The sequence below is a fragment of the Prinia subflava genome, chromosome 1, assembly GCF_021018805.1.
Source record: "Prinia subflava isolate CZ2003 ecotype Zambia chromosome 1, Cam_Psub_1.2, whole genome shotgun sequence".
Taxonomy (NCBI): Eukaryota; Metazoa; Chordata; class Aves; order Passeriformes; family Cisticolidae; genus Prinia; species Prinia subflava.
Window position 1 is genome coordinate 71,983,910 of NC_086247.1, and position 26,215 is coordinate 72,010,124.

Genomic DNA, 26,215 nt, shown 5'->3' on the forward strand with positions numbered 1-26,215 from the left:
AGTGTGTTGACCTTTCAGTTCTCAGCTGCAGAATGAGTGAAATACTAGGAGAGAATGAGTGAATCTTTTTAATATTGAGATTTAATTTAAAACTTTGCAGTTTGTATTTAACTTCCTCACTTCCTCAATTTTACTTCATAAGAAATCATTTTTTTATGAATACATGACTGCTTACATACATATACTTTCTCTCTCACACTTCTCTTAGCACACATCAAACTGTATTTTTTTATCAGACAGAGAGACATGCTAACAAGGTAATATTTCTCTTCCCTGTTACACAATTGAGAAACAATAAATTTACAAAATGGAGAACCTCAATAACACACAGAATTTGAGAAAAAATTCTCTGTTTCTAAAAACCTGTCCTTTCTTGGTCATGAAAATATTAGGAATGAAAGCAAAATGCTTAAATCAGTGCTATTCCTGCCAGTGCAAATGTCAGCATTTTCTCATGTGTGCATAGTTAATGGCCACAGTTTCTCTGAGGTGTGAATATCCAGTTAAGTTCTATTTGGCCTTTAGAAAAGCCAGTCAACAGAAGAAAGTGAAGAAACCTTTTTGATTGCTATAAGGCTGCTGATGGATGATCTTAATACTTTATGTTGCTGGGTAGGTTTCATGCGCCATCGATAGAAAGACTGATATTTATATAAAGAAACCTTTCTATGGGCTGTGGATTTAATAACTAAACCAGAACTAGCTCACGAGAATGGGAAATCCATGCAATTTACAATCACTACAAGGCTTTGATGTTTTTCTTTTTGATTGAAAAGATTGTAGCAAACTTGATGGACACCATCATCCATGTGCAAATGATTGACATCCTGTTGCCTCTTGTTTGGCTCAACACATTTATGTTCATGCATAAGGTGGATGAGGTGGTCGCTGGATAAGGTAGAAAGTAGTAGTAATAATAATAATATATGAACTCTTCTTTTTCCTTGATAAGCTATAAATACTACTTGTTTAAACACGATTATAAAAAAAGGTAGGCCACATTCACAGTTAAGGTAAATATTTGTAAGTCCATTTGAATTCTTAAAAATACCCTCATTTGCATTGCTTTAGATTCTCTGACATTTTTCCTATTTTTGATTACATTTTTATTATCTGTTTGAAACCCTTTAAAGATTAAGACAAATGTACAAGAACAATAAAGAAATGAAAAGACTAAGCAAATACTCCTAAACTTTAAGAATGTTCTTGTCTTACATAATTTCTTGTTTTCGACAACCCTCTTTACTCCTCCCCACGATAAAATGAAGCATTGAGCTGAATTCAAATGCAAATAGCTTCTTAGGATGATTCAGTCTACTTTAGTAAATAATGTGCACATGAAGCATAGTATGTGCAATGATTTATCAAGCTCTTAATTCAAAATTTTTAGCCTCCTAAATAAGTATGTTTCTTATTTACCAATTCTCCCCTTTTGCTGGTTTTCTGTCCAAGTAAGTTCAATATATTTTAAATGAAAAATGAGATTTATCCTGAACTTGAAATTCAAGACTGAAATAAAATAATTTAAACACAATCTGCAGGTAACAAAAGATCAAAATTGTATCTGTGTAAATTATTGAGGAACACAAAGACAATCTAGAAGCACAAAAGGAATTTAGACTCACTATTTAATAATCTTAGACCATCAACACAATAAATTAATCCATTTTTTTTCCTGGAACTTGTGACTGGTATAAAAGTGAATTATTTTCAAATTTAGATAAGGCTTCTGGGTTGATATTGAAAGTACTACTGAAAAAGAGGAATTTAACAGCAGCTGACATGTTGAAACAGCTGTTGACAAACAGACAACAAGCAGAGGAGAGAAAGCTGTTCCTTCGGGCCCCAGAATTTCATCATATGGATTTGTACATCTTCATTATGAATAGAAAGGAGAACCCTGGGAAATACTGACGTGAAAGCCTTACTTCTGTGCCTGGGAATATAATGAATTCCTAGAATTTAGATTGAGGTGATTTGAGACAACCAGCACAGCTTCACCAAGGGCAAGTCCTGGCTGATGAGCTTGATGGCCTTCTATGATGGATTGGCTTCATGAGCAGACAAAGGAAAGGTTATGGATTTATCTGGACTTCTGTAGGGTCTTTGACACAGTCCCCCACAATATCCTATTCTCCATACTGGAGAGAGAAGAATTTGATGGATGAACTGTAAGATGGATAAGAAGGCTGTAAGATGGATGATCATATCCAGAGGGTAGTGGTCATAGGCTCAGGATCCTGATGGACATCAGGGGTAAGTGGTGTCCCTCAGGGATTTGTGTGGGGACCAGTTGCTTTTATGACCTTCATTAATGACATAGAAAAAGGGACTGACTGCACCCTCAGCAAATTTGCAGGTGATAGCAAGCTGAGTGATGCAGTTGACACACCTTAGGGATGGGATGCCATCCAGAGGGACAAACTCATAAAGTGGGTGCATGGGAATCACATGAGATTTAACAAGACCAAGTGCAAGGTTCTGCTGCTGGGTCAAAACAGCCCCTGGTACCAACACAGGCTGGGGGAGGAACAGATCCAGAGCAGCCCTGCCCAGAAGGACTTGGGGGTGCTGGTGGATGAGAGGCTGGACATGACCCAGCAGTGGACACTCACAGCCCAGACAGCCAAACGTGTCCTGGGCTGCATCCAAAGCAGCGTGGGCAGCAGGGGAGGGAGGGGATTCTGCTGCTCTACTCTTCTTTCATGAGATTTCTGCTGGAGTGCTGCATCCAATGCTATAAAGAGGAATCAACCATCTTTGCTCCATGGTGAAAAATAGATGTAAAAAGCATTTTTTGTAAACTAATATACTACACCAGAGAAATGCACTGCCTGAATTTCTATCTCCAAAAGCACACAGTGACATCCTAGAGGACGATATACTTTGTAGTCCCACTAAAGTAAAAAAGGTTATCAAATATTTATTATATTTTAGTTATGTGGACACACTCAGGCATTTTAGGTATTTTGGGCTTAGGTCTCACTATGTGCTGTACTTTCAAGGGTTTTTTAGTTCCCCCATACTCTTTTAAGTTTTCATTATTTCCAGTGTACATATCTTTCCATCAAGACTGATATCATAAAAATTATTCACAATGCATGCTTTGAGTCTTCGCAGTCCTGAGTTTGAGTGACAGTTTCTAACAGGAATAGTAGTTTTTACAGAATCCCCAATCCTTTGCAATTCCCAGGTTTCAGTATCTTTAATAAGCAGTTGAATAATCTTATCAGGTAGCAATTATGATTGCAGACAGATCATCTATTTTGTACAATTTTCTTTTTGCAAAAAACTCAGGTGCAAAATGATCACCTCACAGATTTCTATTCCTTTTACATTTTAGACAAAAATACATGAAAAGCATCAGTAAATAATATGGAAATCCATTTTCATACTAAATACTGAAGATTTATGGTAACATTACAGTTTTATTTCAGTAAAGTTACAGTGCATAAATTTTTTAACCATGCAGGTTTCAGTGTCATTTTTGATGGCAAAATGTAAGGGCTGTATTTACAGACTGTAGAAATAATTGGGCCAGCTAAAACTGCTGACTGTAAGAGAAGTTTATTACAGGTATAATGGGAATAGAAACATAACTTCAATACCCTAATCATTTTAAAATTTGAAGAGTTGAACATAATGTCATTTTAGCAAGACTGTTTAAGACTGAAGATGAGTAAATAATGTACTCAGTTAAATTAGCTTCATCTGTTAACTGTATATAAGGAGTATCATAGTTTTTCTATATTTATCCACCATTCATGTTCACATCTGTAACCTTTGTGTTGATTTTTTTAAACAACTCTGTGAAATCTCTGCAAATATGCAAATCCATTTTTCAAGGAATATATGACTATCATATTCAAGTCACTGCCTAATGATGACTCATTCACGATTAATAAAAGGTTCTAGATAATTGGATCTAGGCTTCCTAGATATAGTAATTATTGAAAAAAATACATTCTATTAATAACTAACTAGCAAGATAACATTAAAATGCATTTACTTAATGAAGACTAATCAACAAACCCGTTTTCAAATTAGAAACTTTTATTCACTCATCACTTTTTGTATATTTTGATTTGTGATTTTCATATTTTGTCTATTTTCACATATTGTCTATTTTATGAACTAATTTGGAATAACTATATATATATGGGACAAAAATTTAACTGCTTATTCTAAAATGTCCTGGAATTATGTAATATTTATAAATGTATCAGAGAGATTATTTTCTTTTTCCTAGTAATTTTTTTCTATCTTTTTTTTTATTGTGCCATCACTGAGACAGTGACTGTCTCTTACAAAGCAGTTTGAGCTGACTCTACAATTGCTATGAGTTTGTTATCTAAATCTGTCCTGTTAAACTTGTTTTCATTTGTTCTTTCCAAACAAATGGTGTCTACAGATAGGGAGGTCTTTAAATCAGTAAATTAATTAATATTGAAAGTATTGAAGATTTTTTCCTACATTTAATGACATTCACTGAAAGAGTAACTGTATTCAAGTACACCAAAAAATGCCCCATATGGAATGAAGAATATTTTTTACTTTTTCCACCAGATTTTTGGTAAAATCTATGTAAAAGTACAGTTGCCCATACAGACACACAAGATATACCTGTAATTTAGGTCACTGATGATGGAGGATGCAGTGGTTTGTCTGCTTCTCTGTGAAACAATAATATCTGGGTTGAAGCAACATAGCATCAATTAAAAACAATCAACTGGCTACATGCAAGTGCAAACATTTCTTCCTAGTGAGTAGTTGTGGTGACAAATGCTAGTTTCAAGGCTGCTGTTGAAATCCTGTTTAGTTCCTCTGGTGGGTTAGCCTTGGCTAACTGCAAAATCCCCATCCAGCTGCTTGCTGGCTCCACCTCTCTGTAGGGCAGCCCATGCAGTTCCACACGGTGATTCACTAAAGACAGAATCTGGCACTGGAGCCACCTGTAATGCTGACCTTTATTGAGTGTCAGAAATTTAAATAAGCTCTCTGTGCTCCCATTCTTTGTGTAGTACTAAAGGAAAAAAAATCAGTTAATTATGGAAAAAAAAAGAATAGACAAATATGCTTTATTTCTTTGGCAGACTAGGCTCTTACATAAAATTAGAAAAGGTCATTTCATCTGCCTAAATTTCCCAACAGTAACTGACAGAACAGAGAAATTGATAGGTAACCATAACTGCAAAAACCAGATTAACAGTACCTCCTTAAGGTAGGAAAGAAGTTTCATATGGAGATGAATTCAACTTTGCAGTATTAACAATATTTCAATTATTTTTGGACTAGAGGTGAAAGCATATGATTTGTCACATAGTAAAAGAATATCTTCATTCAACAATACAAAACAATAGTTTTGTGTCAATATATGCTTAACAACTTAAAGTATTAAAGTTTGTTCTTCTCTCGTGTTGGCAAAAGTTTTCAACTTATCTCTTGATATAATAACATACACAGTGATAACATATGCAACATGACTTCCTAGATTTAGCTACAAAGAGAGCTCACAGGAAAAAAACCCACTGGATAGTGTGCCTTTCATTCCCAAATATTCAATGAGAAAAGCGTATATCAACAAGTTTAAAAGCAAAAAGTCAAGTATGAGAATGAAATAATGTCTGAAAAGGCTCTATTATAAGAATAATTTACCTGCATCTGAAAGGTTGGTTCATCCACTTCAGTGCAAGAGGCTGCAACTCTGAACCTACCTATCCCAAAAGTTCTCAGACTGGAAGATGTGGCATTGGGCTAAATGGTTGAAGGATTTGTAATTTTTCTATGTCCTTTTCCCTACCACACTGTGAAATGTGAATCATATGTAAGTAAAGCAATAAATAGACAATTAATTCGTTTGCTATGCAAACAGTAAAAAATCCCAAACAAAACCCCACATTTAATACCAGTGAGAGAACTGGCTGTCTATCTAATTTGGTCCACATAGGCTCTGTATATTGCCAAGACACACAGATGTTTTTCAGTCAGTTAAAACAGCTAATCTTGAACAAGAGTCTGAAAAGAAGATGACCAATTTGAATTGCATACCAGGGCACAGACAAAACTCTGGAGTAAATAAACATACTGTTGAAAGCTGCCCAGTTCCAGTGGCAGTACTGGGAACAAGCATTTTGTGAAATACACATCCCTCAGTGCAAGACACTGCAGTGACAGCTGCAGTGAATCACAGCATGAACACAACCACTAGAAGATATCCCAATAAAACCAAGAATGTGAGTTCCTTTTTGCTTGAGGATATTGCTGTCTGCTGACACTGAAAGTCAGCAGCAACAGAGTGGCCTGCTCACCCATGAGACCACACCAGTATTAGCTCATTGCTCCTTAAATAAACGAGTTCAGGCGAAGTACAATGGTTTGAACATTTGCCCAAACTCAGGCTTTTGGCATATGTTTGACTAGAATTAGGGTACAAGCAACATGGAGAGCAAAAGGAGACATGACCTTCTACATTTGATGTCTTAAAAACATTAAGAAATTGCAAGATGTTTCTCCATTTAAAATCTGAAATCTGTCATTCCTCACTGCTTATTTTTAATGAAGAATCTTTTGATCGCTTTCATCTCTGTCATTTGTGAGCACCTTCAACTTAAGTAGATAAACTCCATGAAGGTATCATATGTACTGTTCTTGAAAGAAGAATTAGGTTTTCCTTTGATCATATGTGCATGTGGCCTGTTTAACAGTCAGGAAAGCGTGAGAAAACTCGAGTTGCAAAAAGATAAGGGTAGATTACCCTTGAACGTTGAGCATATCTAATTAACTATTAGTAACACCAAAACCAACAAAAAGAGCTTGTATATTTCTTTCCAAGTCTAAATATAAAAATAGGTACATATTTTGAACCGGTCTTCAATACAGTTTTGATTTAATAAAGCAATTATACAATTTCCACCAACTGTCAAGTTTCAGATGCATAACAGCTGTTGCAACAATGTTGTAAATAAGACTAATGATTTCAAAGCTGTCTAGAAATTTACAGCTTTACTTATCTGGTTGCAACATTTGTATGGTTAACCAGTGGTTTATATACACAAGGATCATTGAAGAGATCTTGTAGACATCAGCTTGGGAATTGGCTGCTTATTAACAGATCATGAAGCTGGAAGTGAATTATTAAGAAACAGAGACAGATACCAGATCAAGTGAGGTATAAAGAAGTGCGTATACAGTGTTAGTACTGCAAAATAAGAACAGATGGAGATCTCTGAAGCTGTAAATAATTCATTCCACAAATCCATCTTTTATTGCAGGAAACAGGTTAAAACTTAGTGGATTTTCCCAGAGGACTTAAAAAGCTTGATTTCTTTCAAAGTCCTTGTGAATTGATACTTCATAGATCACTGAAGTTGTTTTACTTGAGTTATTCGATATATATAAGAAATTCCATGCTTTCCCTCTTTGACTTTATGTATTAACATAAATGCCTTCCACAGAATCACTCAACAACATACACTGGCAAATGAAGAATTTCATTGATTATACTGTAAGATCATTGAGTCAGACACTGCTTTGTTTTATGTGGCACAGGACACAGGTAGTGTGCCACACTCTGGCTCTCTGAATTACACCCCAATATAAACACACACCAGAATACATACAATGGTGACATCTAGGTCATGTGTTAGTAGAGAAAGGATATTTACATCTTTTCCCAAAACTGATATTTTGCAAGAAGTAGAGGTTTTGCAAGAGAAGATTTGCAAGAGATAAGTAAAATGAAAAATTAAGTTAGGGGTTTTTAAAGATTTAATTACATGGAAAGAAACAAAACCAAGTTTTCATTCAAGTATGTTAATTTCCAGAAGTCTGAAACGTGCCAGAGTGCCCAAATGTGGTAATCTGTCACTTCTGAACTGCCTTTGCATCATCTTCTAGACTGAATCAAGAGTGAGTATATGCCAAGACATTTTCTGCAGCACTGACACCTTGACCATCCTGAGAAGGAACTCACCTAGGGAACAGTAATGTCCCTTTCCTGTCACTCAATCAGATTCCCTTCTCTCAAAAAAGCAAGGCAAAAAAGAGTGTGTTTGCAAGTTGCTATCCCTAATAATTTTGGTGCACAGTGAGGGTTCATGTGCATGGCTCTGTGTTTGGATGTAGCTTATGGATACTGCCAGTCACAAGTGTGAAGGATGCTTTCTCAGCACTGGTACAAAAGCAGACAATTGTGTAACCATACAACACTTATGTTTGTTAACATCTTCTACTGCAAGGATGTAGTTAGAGCTTTGCAAGGTCCAGCATCCCTGTTGGTCTGCTGCTTCCTTTGTGTGTTGAGGATACCTCTGTGGGGTAACATACTCATAGGACCATTTTGTTCTCTATAACTACCTGAAAAGAGGTTGTTGTGAGGTGGGTGTGGGTCTCTTCTCCCAAGAAACAAGTGGTAGGACAAGACGAAGTGGCATCAAGATGTGCCAGAGAAGATTTTGATTGGATATTGGGAAAAATTTCTTCACCAAAGTGGTTGTCAAGCTTTGCAACAGGCTGCCCAAGGAAGCTGTGGAGTCACTGTAGAGGTATTTGAAGGATGTGTAAACGTGGGAATGAGGGACATGGTTTAATGATAGACTTGGTAGTGCTGGGTTAATGTCAGACTGGATGATCTTAGAGGTATTTTCCAACCTAAATGATTCTGTGATTCTATGATTTTCCACAAATCAGCTTCTACCATCAGTAGATTAAAGATGCCAAAACACATTTTAGTACTTTTGATTCAAATTTATTCTTTATTTCTTAAATGCTTGAAAGATTTTACCATAACTGAATAATTCCAGCTGAGAGAGAAGTAAAATCTTCATTTTATAATGAACATTTTTCCTGCTAGTAAACTAAATACCTTTATAGTCTGTTAAAAAAAGAAAATTCTATAATGGAAAGGACAATTTGAGTTTAGAGTCACTGTCTTTTAATCACATTATTTTAACTGTACATTTCAATAACATTTAGTAAGTTAATAATGCATTTTATGTACAATAACCTTCAAAGAGAAATGCCCTAATGGCTTTCAGATAATTTACACTGTTAGAACTGCAACAAAATTTTTCATATACAGTATTGCTTTTTTGCTTTCATAGAAAGAGTCATTTTATATAGTACACATTTATTTTATGTATCCAGCCTTCCAAATTGAACAAATTATTTTACAGAAAACATTGTAAAGGTCCAGCTGAGTGATAGGGTAACCCAACCAACTGTGTCTTATGTGTCTTTAAGCCATAGCCAGCTGAGAAGCAGCAAAGGGAGAAGTGACTGAGTATCAAAACGGGGTAATATCTCATGAAACCAGAGAGACTGAAATGTGCAGTTGTGACTTTTAATACATTGTCATGCATATACTTTCCTTTACTGGTGAGATTTGACATCAAGAATAGAACAGTGTATTTCATTTCTCCACCAGAAAATGGTGCAGCTTTTGTGCTTTGCAGGCTACTGTGAACTTCCTGTGTTTTTCCACACCTTTGAATTCAAGGTTTCATTTGTAAGTCATCCAGTGATCTAGACCCCATATAAGGAGATGCACAAAAACTTTATGATAGCAGCCAGTACCTTTATGGGAACATCCAGTACCTCCCTTCAGGCACAACTGTACTGTTTGCAGAGAAGATTGAAGTCATCACTGAGATAAACAAAGCACTGAGGAGGGTTAGTCCCAGTCCAAGTGTGGAGTGTTTTCATTCTGGGAGAGTGGTTATGACAGGACTGACCCATACAGGACAGAGAAGTCATGCCACATATGCTGAGTTCTGGGTTACCATCAGGTAGAAGCAGCATAAGAAATTAAAAGACAGTGAGATAATATGGTGGCTTAAGCTTTGTTTCATAGTTCTAGCAGCCATGCAAGTGCAAAATTTTTCCTTGAAAATTCAATACTTATTTCTAGTTAAATCGTATGTGTGGATGCATTGTGGGAATAATAATTCATTTCTATGAAAACACAGCTCTTCAAACATAAAAAATTCTTGACCATTTATCCAGAAAATATGAATAAAGAGTTCATATGAAAGGATTTGATTTACTTTTAGCTGTTGTCTCCATATTGTCCTCCTGTATGACAGAAGTTTTGCCTTTCCATGCTCCTTGGTGGAATTTTGCCACTTCTCCTGATCCTAGGCTGCTGTCTGAACAGTTCCCTCCTTGGATGTCCAAAATGTGTCTTTTCTTGCACTGTCATAACTGCAATCCATGGATAGAATCATCTCCTCAAAACAAAAATTTCGTTTGTTTTTCTTATTTATATATGCAAGTGCTTAGAGAAATGTTTTTTTAAAAGACTTCCACACTGGTTTATTATGAGAATGGAAATGAGAAACTTCTAGAGATATTTTTAGAGGGCTCACATTTGAATCTTGTTCCTTCAAAGAATTGGTCTTATTTATTCCCTAAAGTTTTCCTCATAAACTAACCCTTGATTTTTGTTTGATAGTTCCCTTGATTTTTGTTATTCATTGTGGGATTCTGTTCATGGTTTAAATACTGTTTTAGGGTGGCAGGCATGGAGGCAAAATATCCAATGCTGGTGACTAAACTGCTTTCAAACAACTACTGAGGAGTGACATAGTTTGAGCTGCTCCTATTCCTGTTCCTTTCCCTGAAAAATCATCTGTCGATTTGAATAAAATAAATGAACTAAACTAATGAACTTCTCAACTAACCAGATCTAAATACAGAAAATATTATACAGTAGTAATGTATTCATAATAGATGGAGCCACAAAATATTTTATCTCAGTGTATAAAATGCCAGAGAACAGCAAGATTCACTGAATGTGACCTTTGAGTGGATGCATGCTTGCAGAATAATTAATTCTGGTCATTAGCTGACACTTTAATTGAATTTAAATAGATTATAAACCCAAAGTTTGTTACTACACCTTTTGCATGATAAATATTAATGCTAATTTCAATGGTGTCAGGAAATGAGTCATCAGTCTCTGCCTGTTATGTGGGATAAAACTCTTAGAATTTGTTTCTTATCTCAGATTCATCTAGAGCAAAATAGAGCTGTTAAATATTTCATCCTTCAATATTTCATCCGGAATTCATCCCTCAAAAACATATGATATTTTTAATAGATGTTCACATAACTGATTGAGTCCTTCACTCTTCTAGGAGTCACTTTCAACATGTTTGTTTCGAATTGTATGTGGGGAGGGTTTACTTCTAAAAGCAAAGGAACTGTTTTCTAGACAGAATATAAAATAAGAATATACAGAAATACCACAGCAATGTGCCAATATAGCTTTGTCTTTATTTTGATATCTCTCACTCTTATCCCTGCTTCAGTGTGATCCTTTTAACCATATTATTTTTTCACAGCACAAAAAGGAGCAGAAAGCTCAAAAAATCAGTGTGTTTTTTTCCTTTACTCATTCTTTCAAATTCAGTTAATATTTACACACGACTGATAATTGACTTGGACTTGAAATTTTTTTTACTACTTTTCTAAAAGGATTAAGTTGTGGCAAATGTATTTGCAAAGATGAGTACTATCCAAAAAAGGAAAATGATCCTGTGTTAAGAGTTAATACTGAGAATCTAATACTGCTGTATAAGCAAAACTGTACTTTATTATTGTACCCAAGATGTTTCTGCTCAGTAAATGGGGTAATAAATTGAAGTTTCAGGATTTCAAACCATACTTCAAAGTAAAATACTTGGGAAGGGGGGTTGTTGACAATTCTTAATCTTACCAAATAATTTGCATGATGGCCTTTATTATGGGTCAGTTCCCTATCAGTGTAAAGGTTGGGAATGAAATTCCCTGTGTCAGTGTTTTGCTTGAGGCTGAAGAGAAGATTTGCTTTTGTTCTGGAAATGAGTCATGCAAGTTCTGACAATAAGATGATAAGAAACCTGTGCATTATTAAATATGCCAATATTGGAATTAAATAATAGTTACTTTTTTCTTTGCTCATGGATAGACTTTTTGATGACCTAGTGTAAGACTAACAAAAATTAATTTTGAAAATAATTTCAGTTCATGAACACTCCATGAATATTACATAGAGTATAGTGGGGAAAATTTCTACTCCTTTTCCAGAGAATATGTTTTAATTCTTCACAAGTCTTTATTCTGACTAGGTAATTGCATGTCTTACTCCTGTAAACAATGGAGTGTGGATGAATAGATCCATAAGGGTAAGCCTGAGACCCTTGTCTCTACTGGTGCCAAAAATCTACCATCAGTGACACAAACAGTAGTAATCGTAAGGATTCTAGAGGCAATCAATGTAAATGTCAGCAGGATTGAATCACTGTGTTTTGGTTGTTCTTTCAACAATTTGTGATATCAGCACATTATTTAATGAAAATAAAGTCTTCAAAGATGAGCATCAAACCCAAGAAGTCTCAACACACCAGGGCTCTGTGTGCACAAGTGGTCCTTAACCCCCCTGCACGCTCTCATCTGCAGTGTCCACGCACACCTACTCTATATGTTGGTCCGTTTAAGTTCACATCTAAGCCTTGTTTGCTTCCCCCAGCTATGCTGTAAGCATATTTGTCTCCAATCCTTGGAGTCTCCATCCTTTATTCCTGATGGACCTTGAGCAGACTTTGTAACAAACCTGTCTCCAATCCTTTCTCACACATAAACCTTAGTCCTATATCATAGCCTTGTCTCCACTCTTGTCTCCAAATTTGTCTCCTTCTGTCCGTGTGGTCATTTTTGTTTTCCAGCTCTGCCCCCCTCATGCAACAACCCTGTCTTTGATGTTCCCTGAAACAAAACCAGAGATTTCACATGTCTTTTAGGGTATGATATCTTCACCAAGAGTAATCATGCTCGGTTTTCATAGCAGTGTCATTTTATTTGAATCACCTCTTAGGACTGCTTTGAAGATTTATGCAAATCCAAGTATCTTTTATCATGTATTCTATTTTCCCACTCTTTTCTTCTTTTTCCTCTTCTGTTCTGAGGCTTTGCCAGCCAAATCTAGACTTAGTCTATTTCCAAATAGGACTCTCCCAAGACCCATATAACATCACAGAATCACTGAGGTTGGAAAGGAACATGAATGTGTCTAGTCTTGTCTTTGTTATTCTTTGGCCTTACACAGTTGTGTTTTGATTATCTCCAGCCATGGAGACCCACAGCCTCTGTGGAATTCCTAGGTCTAAATATAATTAGTTCATATTTTCTCCCATCTTTTAACTGGAATGACTGAGAAGAGTCTGTCCGCAACTTCTTCAGCGTCTTTCATCAAGTACTCATACACACTAGGAAGATTTCCCAAGCCTTTCTTTTTAAATCTTGGACACTCCTGAAGTATGTGACATCATGATCTTTTAGATATAAAAATCATAGTTCCTCCTTCTATCCTGTTATATACCAGTTTTTTTTTTACGGTAAAATTTCCAGAGAACAAGTTTGCCAAAAAGAATTTCTGGGTATTCTGTCATATCTCAAACAGTTCAAATTCAAAAAAGACTAATGAACACCAAGAGAGATCACAAACTAAGACAGACAACTGAAACTAAGGCATATTTCTATTGCTTGAATATTGTCTCAAAGTATCACCTTGATATTAAATACAGAACATGAATACATAGAGAAAAATATACCTCCTCTAGTAAACAAAGATTTTCAATAAGGCAGTGTTTCCTTGCATTAGCTTTTCTTCATTTCCATTCACCTCCCTTGTTATCTTTCCATTCACCTTCCCTGTTATGTTTCCATTTTAATTGCTTTTCCTCCTTTTTTTGACCTGTCCTGTTTTTGAACATTTCTATATTTTTTCTTCAGTTGCTCCTTTTATAATGCTTTTACCACTGTCTTTCCTCAGGTAATAGTTCTTTTTCCCTCCTGCTTTTTTTTTTTTTTCTTTTCTTCTTTTCTTTTCTTTTCTTTTCTTTTCTTTTCTTTTCTTTTCTTTTCTTTTCTTTTCTTTTCTTTTCTTTTCTTTTCTTTTCTTTTCTTTTCTTTTCTTTTCTTTTCTTTTCTTTTCTTTTCTTTTCTTTTCTTTTCTTTTCTTTTCTTTTCTTTTCTTTTCTTTTCTTTTCTTTTCTTTTCTTTTCTTTTCTTTTCTTTTCTTTTCTTTTCTTTTCTTTTCTTTTCTTTTCTTTTCTTTTTTTTTTTTTCTTTTTTTTTTTTTTTTTTTGCTCAAATAACAGGTTTAAGGTCAGCATCTGGGTGCTAAAAGGCAGGCATTTTGAAGCACCAATTTGAAACCAATGTCAGCTGAGGAGCTAGAAAATTTTGAATCATCGTTTGAAAGTGCAAAACATGTAATTTAGAATCTATTGCAATTTAGTGTCATTGGTCTTTGATTATATTTCTTTAGCGCTGCCTGATAAGGTTGTTGACCCTTTAAAAGAAATCTTCCAATATGGCCTAAATTCCATAGATATGACAGATGCAGGCAGAAAAATGAATAGCCCATTTCTGAGTTCACTCAGAACTTTTCTATGAAAGACTAAAAATGACAGCTGAGGCTGGGAGGCAAATAGGTGATGTATTCTGAGGGTCTGAGATGAAGGAAACTACAGTTCTGGGAGTCTGTTCAGGTCCTGAATTCTGCTTCTAGCTAGATTCCTTTATGGGCTGATTCATGAGCCTGGAGAGTCAGTGTGGGATTATTTCACAGAAGTAAAGAAATAGAGGGGTGGTCTAGAGGTAATTTTGTACATTCTCCCATTCAGAATGGGCCTGCCACGTTCCCAGTTATCCTTTTAAATGCATGATACAATGAGATGTCAAAAGATAGCAGTTCACAGTTCAGAGTTAATATAGAAATATTTTCATTTTTCTTTTTCTCAGGAAAGCTTTTGTCATGGGCATGACTACTGTTTAATGAAGTCACCAGGTAATCTCTTCTGCAGCTGGTCACATCTTAAAGCTTGCCAGGAGGACATACAACAAGAAACAAGGAAAGTTTCTAAATAGCTTTTCAATTACGTTTATTAGTTGAAGACAAGCAGAGCTGTTTTCCCAAATGCAGGGTAAGATGGAATAGAAGGTGTTGTGTTCAATGTATTGTAAAATTAAAGGATGTATTCTCAAAGTGGGTTCTTTGCCAAACTGTGATGGGCTTAGCAGCATGGGGAGAGGCTTTTGCATTTTAAATGAGAAGAAACAGTTTAAAATGATGGTGTGCTTTTCCACAAAATATAATATCTCTATAGCTAATGAGGGTTGAGTGAGGCCTGTGGAGTCTGTCCAGCTTTGTGCTAGAGAGTTATGACTTGCATAAGGGACCTCCAGACTTCTTCTGCTGTCTCACAGTTTTTTGTTTCTCTTGTGTTTTCAGCATTTCCAAAGGGAACAGAATAGGTACTGGTCCCACTCAGCTATGAAAAATACTCTGACAAACACTGAAATACTACCTGGGCATTCAGTAGAAGTGTCTGAAAAAGAAGTCTGTTTCTGTACGTCGAAACCCAGCAAGAAGAGCCTGTGACTCTAGATTCGTTGCTCAGGAACTGATTTTAGTGCAAAAGTTGTGTCCTTTGACAGCATCTCTTACAATAATTCCTTTAGTTTAGAAGGCTTCTATAGTATGGAATAGGTCAATGAAGTCATGTAGCCTTCTGTCTCCATGAACACTTACATAACTGTAGGGAGAGACGCATCATTCCACCAGGATTCTCAGTGAGGAGTGTGCTGACTCCAGATTCACAGAGTTGCTTCTCAGCTTCCAATAAGACTTCGAGGATTTGAAAAAGAGAAGGAAAAAGGGATCTTCTCTAACTGCAGAAGAAGGCAGTATTCCAGTGACAAGGTTGTGAACAGTAATCCACTGAAAAAATAAGAAGGTAAGAACATTATAAAATGTACTCAAACACGTATTCCTATTACAGTAGTATTCTGTCTCAAAAAGTGGTAGCAGAAGATAAAGTTTAAACATAAAATATTTTAAGCAAGGAATTTACATGATTTTTATGACAATTTAGCTAAATCTTGCTAAAGGAAGGCATGTTGTTATCCACTTTTGGCATATAGCTAGAAAAAATTTAAGCAGATCTGTAGGAGTGGGATTTGGTTCAGTAGCAACAGAAAATGTTTGCTCAAAGGAACTGTAAATGAGATAATTTTTCCTTCCACACGTAGGAAAAACTAACATTCTTGACAAAGAAATCTATAATGCTTCAGAATAATTTATGCACCCAGTGTTACTTCATAAGGTACAATCATGAAGTGACATATGTAATTTTTTTCAAGATTTTTTATTAGCTGAGGTGTCTGTGTTCCTAATTCCTATTTCCTACTTTCTGCATGTGGAGAATCAGATACCTAGCACATCTGAAAAATTTTTGAAATGGGATAGCATAGAATAGTTGCATAGAGAATACTATGTTTTTTTCTCTGTATTCTTTTAACATTGCTTTAAGGGTTGTCCATGGACATGTGTGGATATGCAACATATTGTTTTTGTAGTAGAAGCTGCAAAAACCATCCATAATCATCTACTGACTCTTCCCTCTGCTAGGTAGAAGAACACTGAGTTCTCATTCTCCACAGCTGCACTGCTTCTCCAGTGGGATGAGGTGACAAGATTATGGGTTATTCACTTAAATGGATTGTCTGTTTCTGTGGCAATACAAAACAATCAGAAATTCCTTCAAAACACCTATTGGTAAATCATCTATGTCTATATCTTTTAAATATCACTAGTTTTGTGTCTTTAATGAAGAGAAGGCATGAGAGGCAGGATTATAGTAAAGGATTATAGTAGGATCATTTTCATCATTTGTACATCCAGTGGGTGATATGTGAGCTCAGCAACTGCTCAGACAGAATAAAAATTACTCTCAGAAATCAAAGATCGGGTGTTTCCCCCACTTTTTACCTCACATCTGGAGAGGGCTGTTACGAACAAGTTCCAGCTTATCTCAGAAATGGCGTTGCAGTGCTATTGTGCACACTACAAAAAAGGGGATGTGTCACATCTTTCCAGTGAACCTAAAATACAGTAATGAGCAGGTATTGGCTTATCCTTAAAATGCAGTTTATTACCTGAGGCCACAAGCTGAAGAAAGAGTCAAGAGGAGCTGTTGGGAACTTTTAGTTCAGAGGTTTCACCAGCAGGCAGGGTTTCCTTTTCCCCTAATACGCTTCACTTCCTCACAGATACATTCAGTGTCAAAAATAGGCTTAAAATAATGCCCAATGCCTCCAGGCTTCATAATGAGATGTTAGCCACTAGATGTTGCTCACATGTTACTCATTCTCCTGCTTTCCTCTTTCCTGCCTCATTTTGCTCAGGATGATGTTGACTTAGTACAGTTGTCTATTTCACAAGACTTTAGATTCACAAATATAAAGAAATATCATTACAGAAAGAAGGTTTGCTTTAAAATTTTCATTATTATAGAAATTACCTAGTTATGACCCCTTTGAGATTCTCATGTACACAGGGAACACTTGACCCAAGTGACTGGATTTATTTTACACTTGGACTGTTATGCTTAATTTGTTGTTCTCATTAGCAAGATAAAATGTTTTTAGTCCTCCAATGTGTCAGTCTTTCATTAAAAAATGTATATCAGATAGTGGAGAAAATAATTACGTGACCATTTTGACTTCTGAAAAAAAATAGGAAAGAAGCAAACAATAGCAAAGAAGTTATACAAAAGGTGTTTAAAATAGTACCAGAACTTTATTAGCATCTTCTTCCTATTTTTTGTATTGTTGTTGCTGTTTTTGTTCTAGCTTTACATACTTCCTTCTTTTATTTCTCTATCACAAGTTATATCTAGCTTTATATATAACTGCTTTTCCCATGGAAATTCAACTATAAATATCTTTAAAATAATAGTAGGAGTGCACAAAGCTTTAGCACTGAGGACTTACTCATTCACTTGCCATCTTTTGTTACATCTTCTCTCTAAAAATGCAGCATTTTAGTATTCAGGGAAACTTACACCTGCTAAATGAAGGCACTGCACCTTTTGTCACTGTGCTTCCATTACAACCCATTTTTGTAGATTCCAGTTCAGCAGCCAACATGCAGGGAGTATTACTGAATCATAAACAACATGGTTTTTTCTTCCAAATGATCCTGTTTTTTGAACTCATTGTGTTTGGTTGCTTTCCTCAGGATGCTTTACACTGATATAGATGAGACTCAGACTTTAGAAGACATTGTCTCACCAAGCAGCGACAGATTTTAGTAAGTGTGGTTAATTTCATTTTGCATGAATATGAATATCTGTTGCCAAACAATTTGAAAGGTGAGCTACATAAATCAGTAGGGCAGAAAACTCTATTAGAACTTCAAGTTATGTCAGCCTAATTATTTACTTAAAATATTCATATCCCCACACACACTCATATTTCAATACTTTTTATATATAAAATTTTAGTGCTCCGTTGAATTAGACAGACAATTTTCTAGCTAGAAATTGTTTAACTCTTTTCCCAGTAGTGGTAGTATTAATATGAAAAAAACCCTAGAGCCTACACAAACACAATACAACCAACTGTAAATGTTTTCCTGGTTGCACAACACAATGGGTAAAAAGAATTGTCTCAGTCTGATCCTCTCAGAGCAGGCTACAGTTAAATTAATTGAATGGAGGGAATAGAATTTAGAAAGAATTATTATTGACTTAGTTAAAAATCCTTTTTCTCAGGTCTTTTGAGCTTGATTGCAGGTCAAAGCTTCTTCACATGCACTAAAACACAGAGGAAGTAGGATAAAAGAGAAACTCAGACTGATCTAAGTAAATGGAGGGCAAATGGTAACAAGGGGATACAACTTCCTTGTGTTAACTTTAATTGCCATCTCACTGTGCAGACCTGTATTTGAGAGAGACAGCACTGACTGGCTCCTGGGTTCCCACTAGGAAAGGGTGATTTTAATGACACTGACCTCAGAAAACTAGCTTTGACAAATGGTCCATCTAGATAACATTACATTAACTTTGCCTCTGTGTCCGTAGTAGGAAGGAACACATGAATTTTATTCCTGCCTCATAGAGAGAAACAGAAGTTGGATAAGTAAAGAGAATCATAGAATCATGGAATATGCTGAGTTGGAAAGAGCCATTAGGATCACTGAGTCCGACTCCTGGCCTTATGCAGGACACCCCAAGAATCACAAGCTAAGTTATATGACTGATGAAAAATAAAGTGGTGTTAGAAATAAAAGGGATTGATTTTCATGGAGCAAGAGGTGCACATTACCAATCAAAATAGGCAAAAGAAAGACATACAAAAGGAAAAACAAACCCTATTTGTCTTACTGCAGAATACTTTGCAGATCACAAGGTTCATTTTATGTACAGGTTAGTCTGTGTTGTAAAATAAAATTTGAATGTGATTGACCATATGCAGAAAATAAAGCCAAATTTAATTTGCAATTTCTGTGCAATTCCCACCAGAAAAGGAAGCACCTAATATCGTGTTGAAATACATATTTGCCTGATAAAAAGGGTAGATAACTCTAGAACTGCAAATACTTAGAAATACATTTACAAAAGGGGATCCCTATGTAGGAGCATGCACTAAAAAGGAAATGATATTTCAGCTGGAGAATGCACTGATAAGAGGATACTTTCCAGTCTCCTCAGTGCAACACCTAAATACAGATAGTTCTTTGGTAAACAGAGCCAGCAATATAATGTTAAAGTAATGCAGATCAAAATAGCCTTATAAAATTCTTCACTAAAAAAGAGGTCTGCAGGCACTGAAACAACTGATCACAAAAATACAAGAAAATATTTTAATATTTTTGAAGATGTATACAGTACAACAGAAATCAAATAAAAATGCTATGTGTAGAAGAACCACACTTTCTAAAAACAATATAATTTCCAAAGCTGACAAATGGGTTTATTTGGAGAACTAACTATAATGCTATTTTGCTTTGCCTTTTTCTTTCCTATTTTTTTTTACAGTGAAAAAGCAAAGAGCAAAATTAGGATGAATTGGGAAGCTTCCCAGGGTAACGAAGAGTAGCACACCATCTGTTTGAACGGGAAAAAATATTTGATCAGTGCATGTTCCTGATCCTGCTGTGCAATACAGAGGTAAAGGTTCCTCTAACAAAATGATGCTATGTAACCTGAGTAATGGCAAGTGAACTCAATAGACAATAAATGTAAACAACCACCAGTTCTTGGGACACCTAAAATGCAACTAAGGTATGGGCCAGTCTGCCACATAACAGCTGTGAAAAACTACCTTTCCACCATGACCAGAAATTTTCTGAGGGTAATAATGTGATAAAACTTTTCTGTCTTTTAAAGACATATCAGTAAAGAAATTTTGACAATGGGTTTTGTACAGGAGGACCTGAGCAAAAGGTGATTAGGAAATCTCTGATATGCTTTGAAAGGAAAGATGATATACAGAGGAGCTGCAATGGGTACCTGGAGGTTTTGTTTTCGATTGAACACAATACCAGATTTTTTTTTCCTTGACCGTGTGCCCTTGTATACACTTACTCCAAACAATGTAACAGTGGTGAAAATAGAGTACTTCTATTCATGTAGGTGTTTAACAGGTAAGTAAATAGGCAAATGGTCTTTAAAGTATTTAAGGGCAGAGGTTGCTACCCTTTTAAGGAAATCCCATTGGAAACAACACATGGATTGTTCTTGTGCACCAGTTTTCACTGCTCTCAGCAGAAAGTGGAGTGCATGCTTCAGCTCATGGCAAAAGTTGTGGGGTATTTGCAGTGGGTGAGGTTGAAGGCGCCTGGGCATGTCAGATGCTCAAGCAGCATTGACTGAACAAAGGAAACTTCTGAATGAAGAGGAGAAACCTGTGCATAATGAAAGTGGCAATCTAACAAGGAAACTGTGAGGGATTTTTGTGCCTCTTACTGGAAGGGTGCTCTTCTGCTGGGATATGTAGTAGAAGTGAGTCTGTATCTCAGTCTTCTCTGCTAACTTTCTAAATAACTTCAGACTCACTGCTGTCAGAAGAAGAAAAAGCACAAACTTCCATCTCCTCAAGGCACATTTTAAGTAAGTTCATGATGACACAAAAACCTTGAGGTTTTATGGGCAATTCTCACCTTTTCCTGTGCCCTCCCTTGCTTTTCAGAAACATGAAAAAAGGAAAAAAATGCCTAAGAAAATGGATTATACAAAAATTAGGCAAATAAGGGCAACAGTAGACTTTTGTAGAAAGCTGGATTATACCATAATGATAAAAAAGGTTCAGCCTGTGTTGTTTCTGGTCACAGACCTTCACTTGCTAAGTTGCATTGAAAAATCAGTCTCCCCATATCCCCCTCTTATTCCAAATGTCACATGTCTCCTGCAGGACACATCTGCAGGTCTGGGCAGAACTGCTTATCAGCAAGGGTCTCTTTCAGCAGCATTTATCTATCTCCAACATATGTGTAAAGACCAGTTCTGCCTCCCCTCAGATGCTCTCAGCAGAACTGTTCTGATCCCTCAGCTGAAAAAGAGAGACCTCTGATCTTTCTCAGGATGCAGAGCTGTAATTATAAAACTGTAAACTAGATGTGAGGTTTAATTATAATGTCAAATAGATTGGATTTTAATCAGCTCTCTGGATATATAGTTAGGAAGGATTTATCAGGGCAATGACCTAATTTAAGGGTACGGATTTCAGCTGAATGTTCTGAACACAATTTGGTTCTGTGCCTATAGAGGGGAGAAAAAAATGCAGATCTCTGCTTCTTGATGAGTAATGTCTCAATCATGTCACTGGCTTTAGCAAACAAATTAATCTCTGATGTAACAACAAAGAGAATTTCTGTGCTATGGTGATGATTCTGGTCACAGACACAGAAGAAATGACACAATGAGTTACCATAGAACATAGAACACATAAGGACATTATAGTATGTAGAAATGTAATTTTGAAGAGAAGTTACTGCAAGTGCTCAGTGTGAGAGGTGGAAGACTTATGGGAGTACAGTCCCAGCTTGGTAGCAGGTTTTTGTCATGTTTGGGGAGGAATGGGAGCCAGAGGAGGCTGCCTTACTCCCAACACCAAGGTACCACAATCCCTGCTGATATAAGACTTTGTTCTGTGAGAGCTCTGGACTAAGACCCATCACACTGGTGAGACATTTCCAAACTGATCAGTGAGAAGGGCTGTCAGGAAAGGAGGCTGCTGGAAACAGGTCCACAGATGCTAGGTGGTGGCCTTGGACTGCAGCAGGGGCTTCCCTCTATCCCAGAATGGCAGCAGAACCCATGCTCTACAGCTGCCTAATTTCTTGTATTGTGCTCAGTTACCAAGAGGGAGCAGCCATCTGGGATGCCTTGTCTGCTCAAAGCTGTTCAACAATATCCCTTCTGATCCTTTTCAGTTTCCCAGCTCCCCAGCTCTTGGCATTTACTTGAAGTATTCTGAATGGACCTGGCAATCTCAAGAAAGTCTGTTTGGTTTTGCCCAGGCTGTTTTAAAGTGGTGGTCTGGCTTACAGTAAGCTACCACCATGCTTTTAGGAACCACCACAAATAAGTGAGTAGGACAGATGACAAAAATCTGGCCCCACAAGTGCTTTCAAAGCAATGCAGTAAACCCACTTCTCCAAAAGTCTGCGCAAAAGCACCTAGTGATTTTAAAAATCCAAAAGGACACCAAATTAACACTGTCTTGACTGTAATTTGAAAGGATAACAGAGGCACTCTAGGGTGGTTTCATTACAAGTTAATCCTGGTTACATGGTCTGTTGATGCAAGGCTGTTCTCTTCCATCTGACAGAGTTTTATGGAGGACATTATCCCCGAGGTTTTGCAGACTTTCTCTCCCCACTCTCTGAAATGTATTCTCTCCTAGCTTCTAGGGGGCAGAGGGCACTGCAGGTCTGCATCAGCCTGTCAGCTTGACCAGGCTGCTGAATGCTGCTCCTTGGGTGACTGCTTTATGTGAACACGTGCAACACTCACTTATTTGGGTTGGCTCTTTAAAATAGTTCAGTGTGTTACAGATGTGAGATTTCTAATGGGAAAAAAATCCAAGGGAAAAAAATAGGGAAGGTGCGGGAAGGGAAGGTGCGGGAAGGTGCGGGAAGGGAAGGTGCGGGAAGGTGCGGGAAGGTGCGGGAAGGTGCGGGAAGGTGCGGGAAGGTGCGGGAAGGGAAGGGAAGGGAAGGGAAGGGAAGGTGCGGGAAGGTGCGGGAAGGTGCGGGAAGGGAAGGTGCGGGAAGGGAAGGTGCGGGAAGGGAAGGTGCGGGAAGGTGCGGGAAGGTGCGGGAAGGGAAGGTGCGGGAAGGGAAGGTGCGGGAAGGGAAGGTGCGGGAAGGGAAGGTGCGAGAAGGGAAGGGAAGGTGCGGGAAGGGAAGGGAAGGTGCGGGAAGGGAAGGGAAGGGAAGGGAAGGTGCGGGAAGGGAAGGGAAGGTGCGGGAAGGTGCGGGAAGGGAAGGGAAGGTGCGGGAAGGTGCGGGAAGGGAAGGGAAGGGAAGGTGCGGGAAGGTGCGGGAAGGTGCGGGAAGGTGCGGGAAGGTGCGGGAAGGTGCGGGAAGGTGCGGGAAGGGAAGGTGCGGGAAGGGAAGGGAAGGTGCGGGAAGGGAAGGGAAGGGAAGGGAAGGGAAGGGAAGGGAAGGGAAGGGAAGGGAAGGGAAGGGAAGGGAAGGGAAGGGAAGGGAAGGGAAGGGAAGGGAAGGGAAGGGAAGGGAAGGGAAGGGAAGGGAAGGGAAGGGAAGGGAAGGGAAGGGAAGGGAAGGGAAGGGAAGGGAAGGGAAGGGAAGGGAAGGGAAGGGAAGGGAAGGGAAGGGAAGGGAAGGGAAGGGAAGGGAAGGGAAGGGAAGGGAAGGGAAGGGAAGGGAAGGGAAGGGAAGGGAAGGGAAGGGAAGGGAAGGGAAGGGAAGGGAAGGGAAGGGAAGGGAAGGGAAGGGAAGGGAAGGGAAGGGAAGGGAAGGGAAGGGACCCTCAGTAATCATTTGAGGGTGGTTTTTTTTTTGCTTTGGTAAAGTATTAATGATAGATTGTGAGAGAAGTAGTATCAAGGAGAAATATTTGGAAAAGAGAAACTGTGGACATCAGGACACATTTTAGGATGTTTAGTTTGTACTTCAAAAGACTTTATGCTGAACTAATCACGAGAAATGGGATATTTAAGTAACAACTCTTCTACCAGTAAGATTAATATTGCATGTTTTTTATTTTCAAATGTGAAAACATGACTTAAAGCACACTTTTCTGATTAGTTTTCAAAGGGAAAATGAGTTATAGTCTCATTTTTTCTGAGATGCAGAAAAAATGATTTCTTATGTGTAACTTTTGATGCTAAGGCACATGCAAGGGATCTGAACTATACTCCATGAATTTCCAACATTTTATACATGAAATTTAAATCCATATTCTTTGACTGTTTAATATGAAAAATTCAGAAAAACAGTTAAAAATAAATTAAAAAGTAAAAACCATAAAGTGAACTACATATGGTTTAAGAGAGCTAGTAGTAAATGATAATTATTTTGAATAAATAAGTAATATTTGCTATTTCAGGTTTTCTCTAAGGTTATGGTGGATATCTACAGTTATTTTCAGCATTTGGAGTTTAGTAGATACATTAAATTTTATGTTCCAGATGAGATTATGAAATCATGACTGCATATGTCAAAATTAAACAAAATATATTTGTTAAGCAAAAAGTAAGCTTGAAAAGTATTCTTACAAGTTATAACCTCTGATATGTATTAAGCCTCTTTATTAAGATCAGTCACACCAATCAAAATACAAAAATAATCTTATTGTATTCTATTACATATATAAAGCTCATCTAAATATATATCTAATAAGTCAAAATAGGTATGAGGAACTTCTGCTTCATCAAAACAAAATATTGTCTTCTCAACAAGCGGAGCAGTGTAATTTTAATGTTTATAATGTAAAAAACACTGTATCAATAGAAATGCTGTATATGAATTTTAGAAGAGCAGGTGACTATGAGCAAGACTGGTTGCAAATATCATATGCAAAAGTTTCACAAGAATTTTTGGTGCATGTGTGCTTTGTACTCTTCTAATTGCTGCAAACTTGACAACAAAAAAATTAGGAAACTAAGCTTATGTTTTATCTCTGTGTTGCAGAGATACAATACAGATAGTGTAAGTTTTGGAAACCGTGAACATCATAATGTCATATCGATGACAATTACATTAACTCACTTTACTAGCTCTGAGATACAAAAAAGGTGTGATTCCACTAAAATTATTCTCTCACAATTGGATTCTGCTCAAATTAGACTGCAGGTAGCCCTGTATTTTTAATTAAGAATCATTACTGCCTTATGGTGCTATACTGACAGTCTGGTAGAAAATGAGTTGAGCTAAACTGTTTGGAAAAAGAGAAATGGGAAATATCTGATAAAAATGGAACTGCCTACCATGGGAAAAGGCTATCATCCAGCCTTTTGGAGCTGTGGTTGAGCAGACTAATGTGCCAGCACAAAGGTTAAAGCAAGAGGCTGCAATCTTAAGCAGAACAGTCAGGAATGTCAATGTAAAACAGCAAAGAATGGATTTTTTTAATTGCATTTTTATTAAACTCCAGCAAGATAAAAGGAAAAAAAAGAGTGGTAGTCATTGGATAGGGAAATTCTTTTGGGTTGGTGATTGGCCCTTTAAAATTAGTGGTTGAAAATACATTATTTATTTCAACGTGTATGTGTTAGGGAAAAAAATACTTAACAATTATACAAATTCCAGATCTATAACTAAAATGCCAAAGAATTTTAAAATTGCTGTCTGTGGGTTGTTGACCCAGGCTGTTGTTGGCAGGTGGGACCCAGCCAGGCGTTTGCTCACCTCCCTATCCCCACACAACCAGTGGGACAGGAGAGAAAAGAGGAGGTATAGGAGTAGGAAACTCTTGGATCAAAACCAAGATTAGGAAAACACTCACTAGTTACTAGAAAAAGAGTCTTGACTTCAGGCCACTGCTGCAAGAGTCTCCTCTCTCCACCACTACCAACACCTTCCCAACAGCAAACTGGACCCTATAAACAACCAAATACCTTTCCATTCCTATATCTATTACATTGAGAATAGGTCTCTTAAGGTAGATTTCTGTGACGTTTGGAATTTTAAGCTGTAAAATCACTTTATTTGGACTGAAATAATGGTTTTCTATAGCTAGAGGAATTGATGCAAAACTTAGGTTTTCATTTTTCCTTAAATTTGCAAGTGGCAGTACCTAGGCAATCCCAGACTGTATGCATATGTATGCACAGATGCAATTGCTCTATCACAGTGACCAAAAATTAAGACACTCTTTTAGTCAAGCACGCTAGGGAAAAAAAAAGCCTTCTATATGGA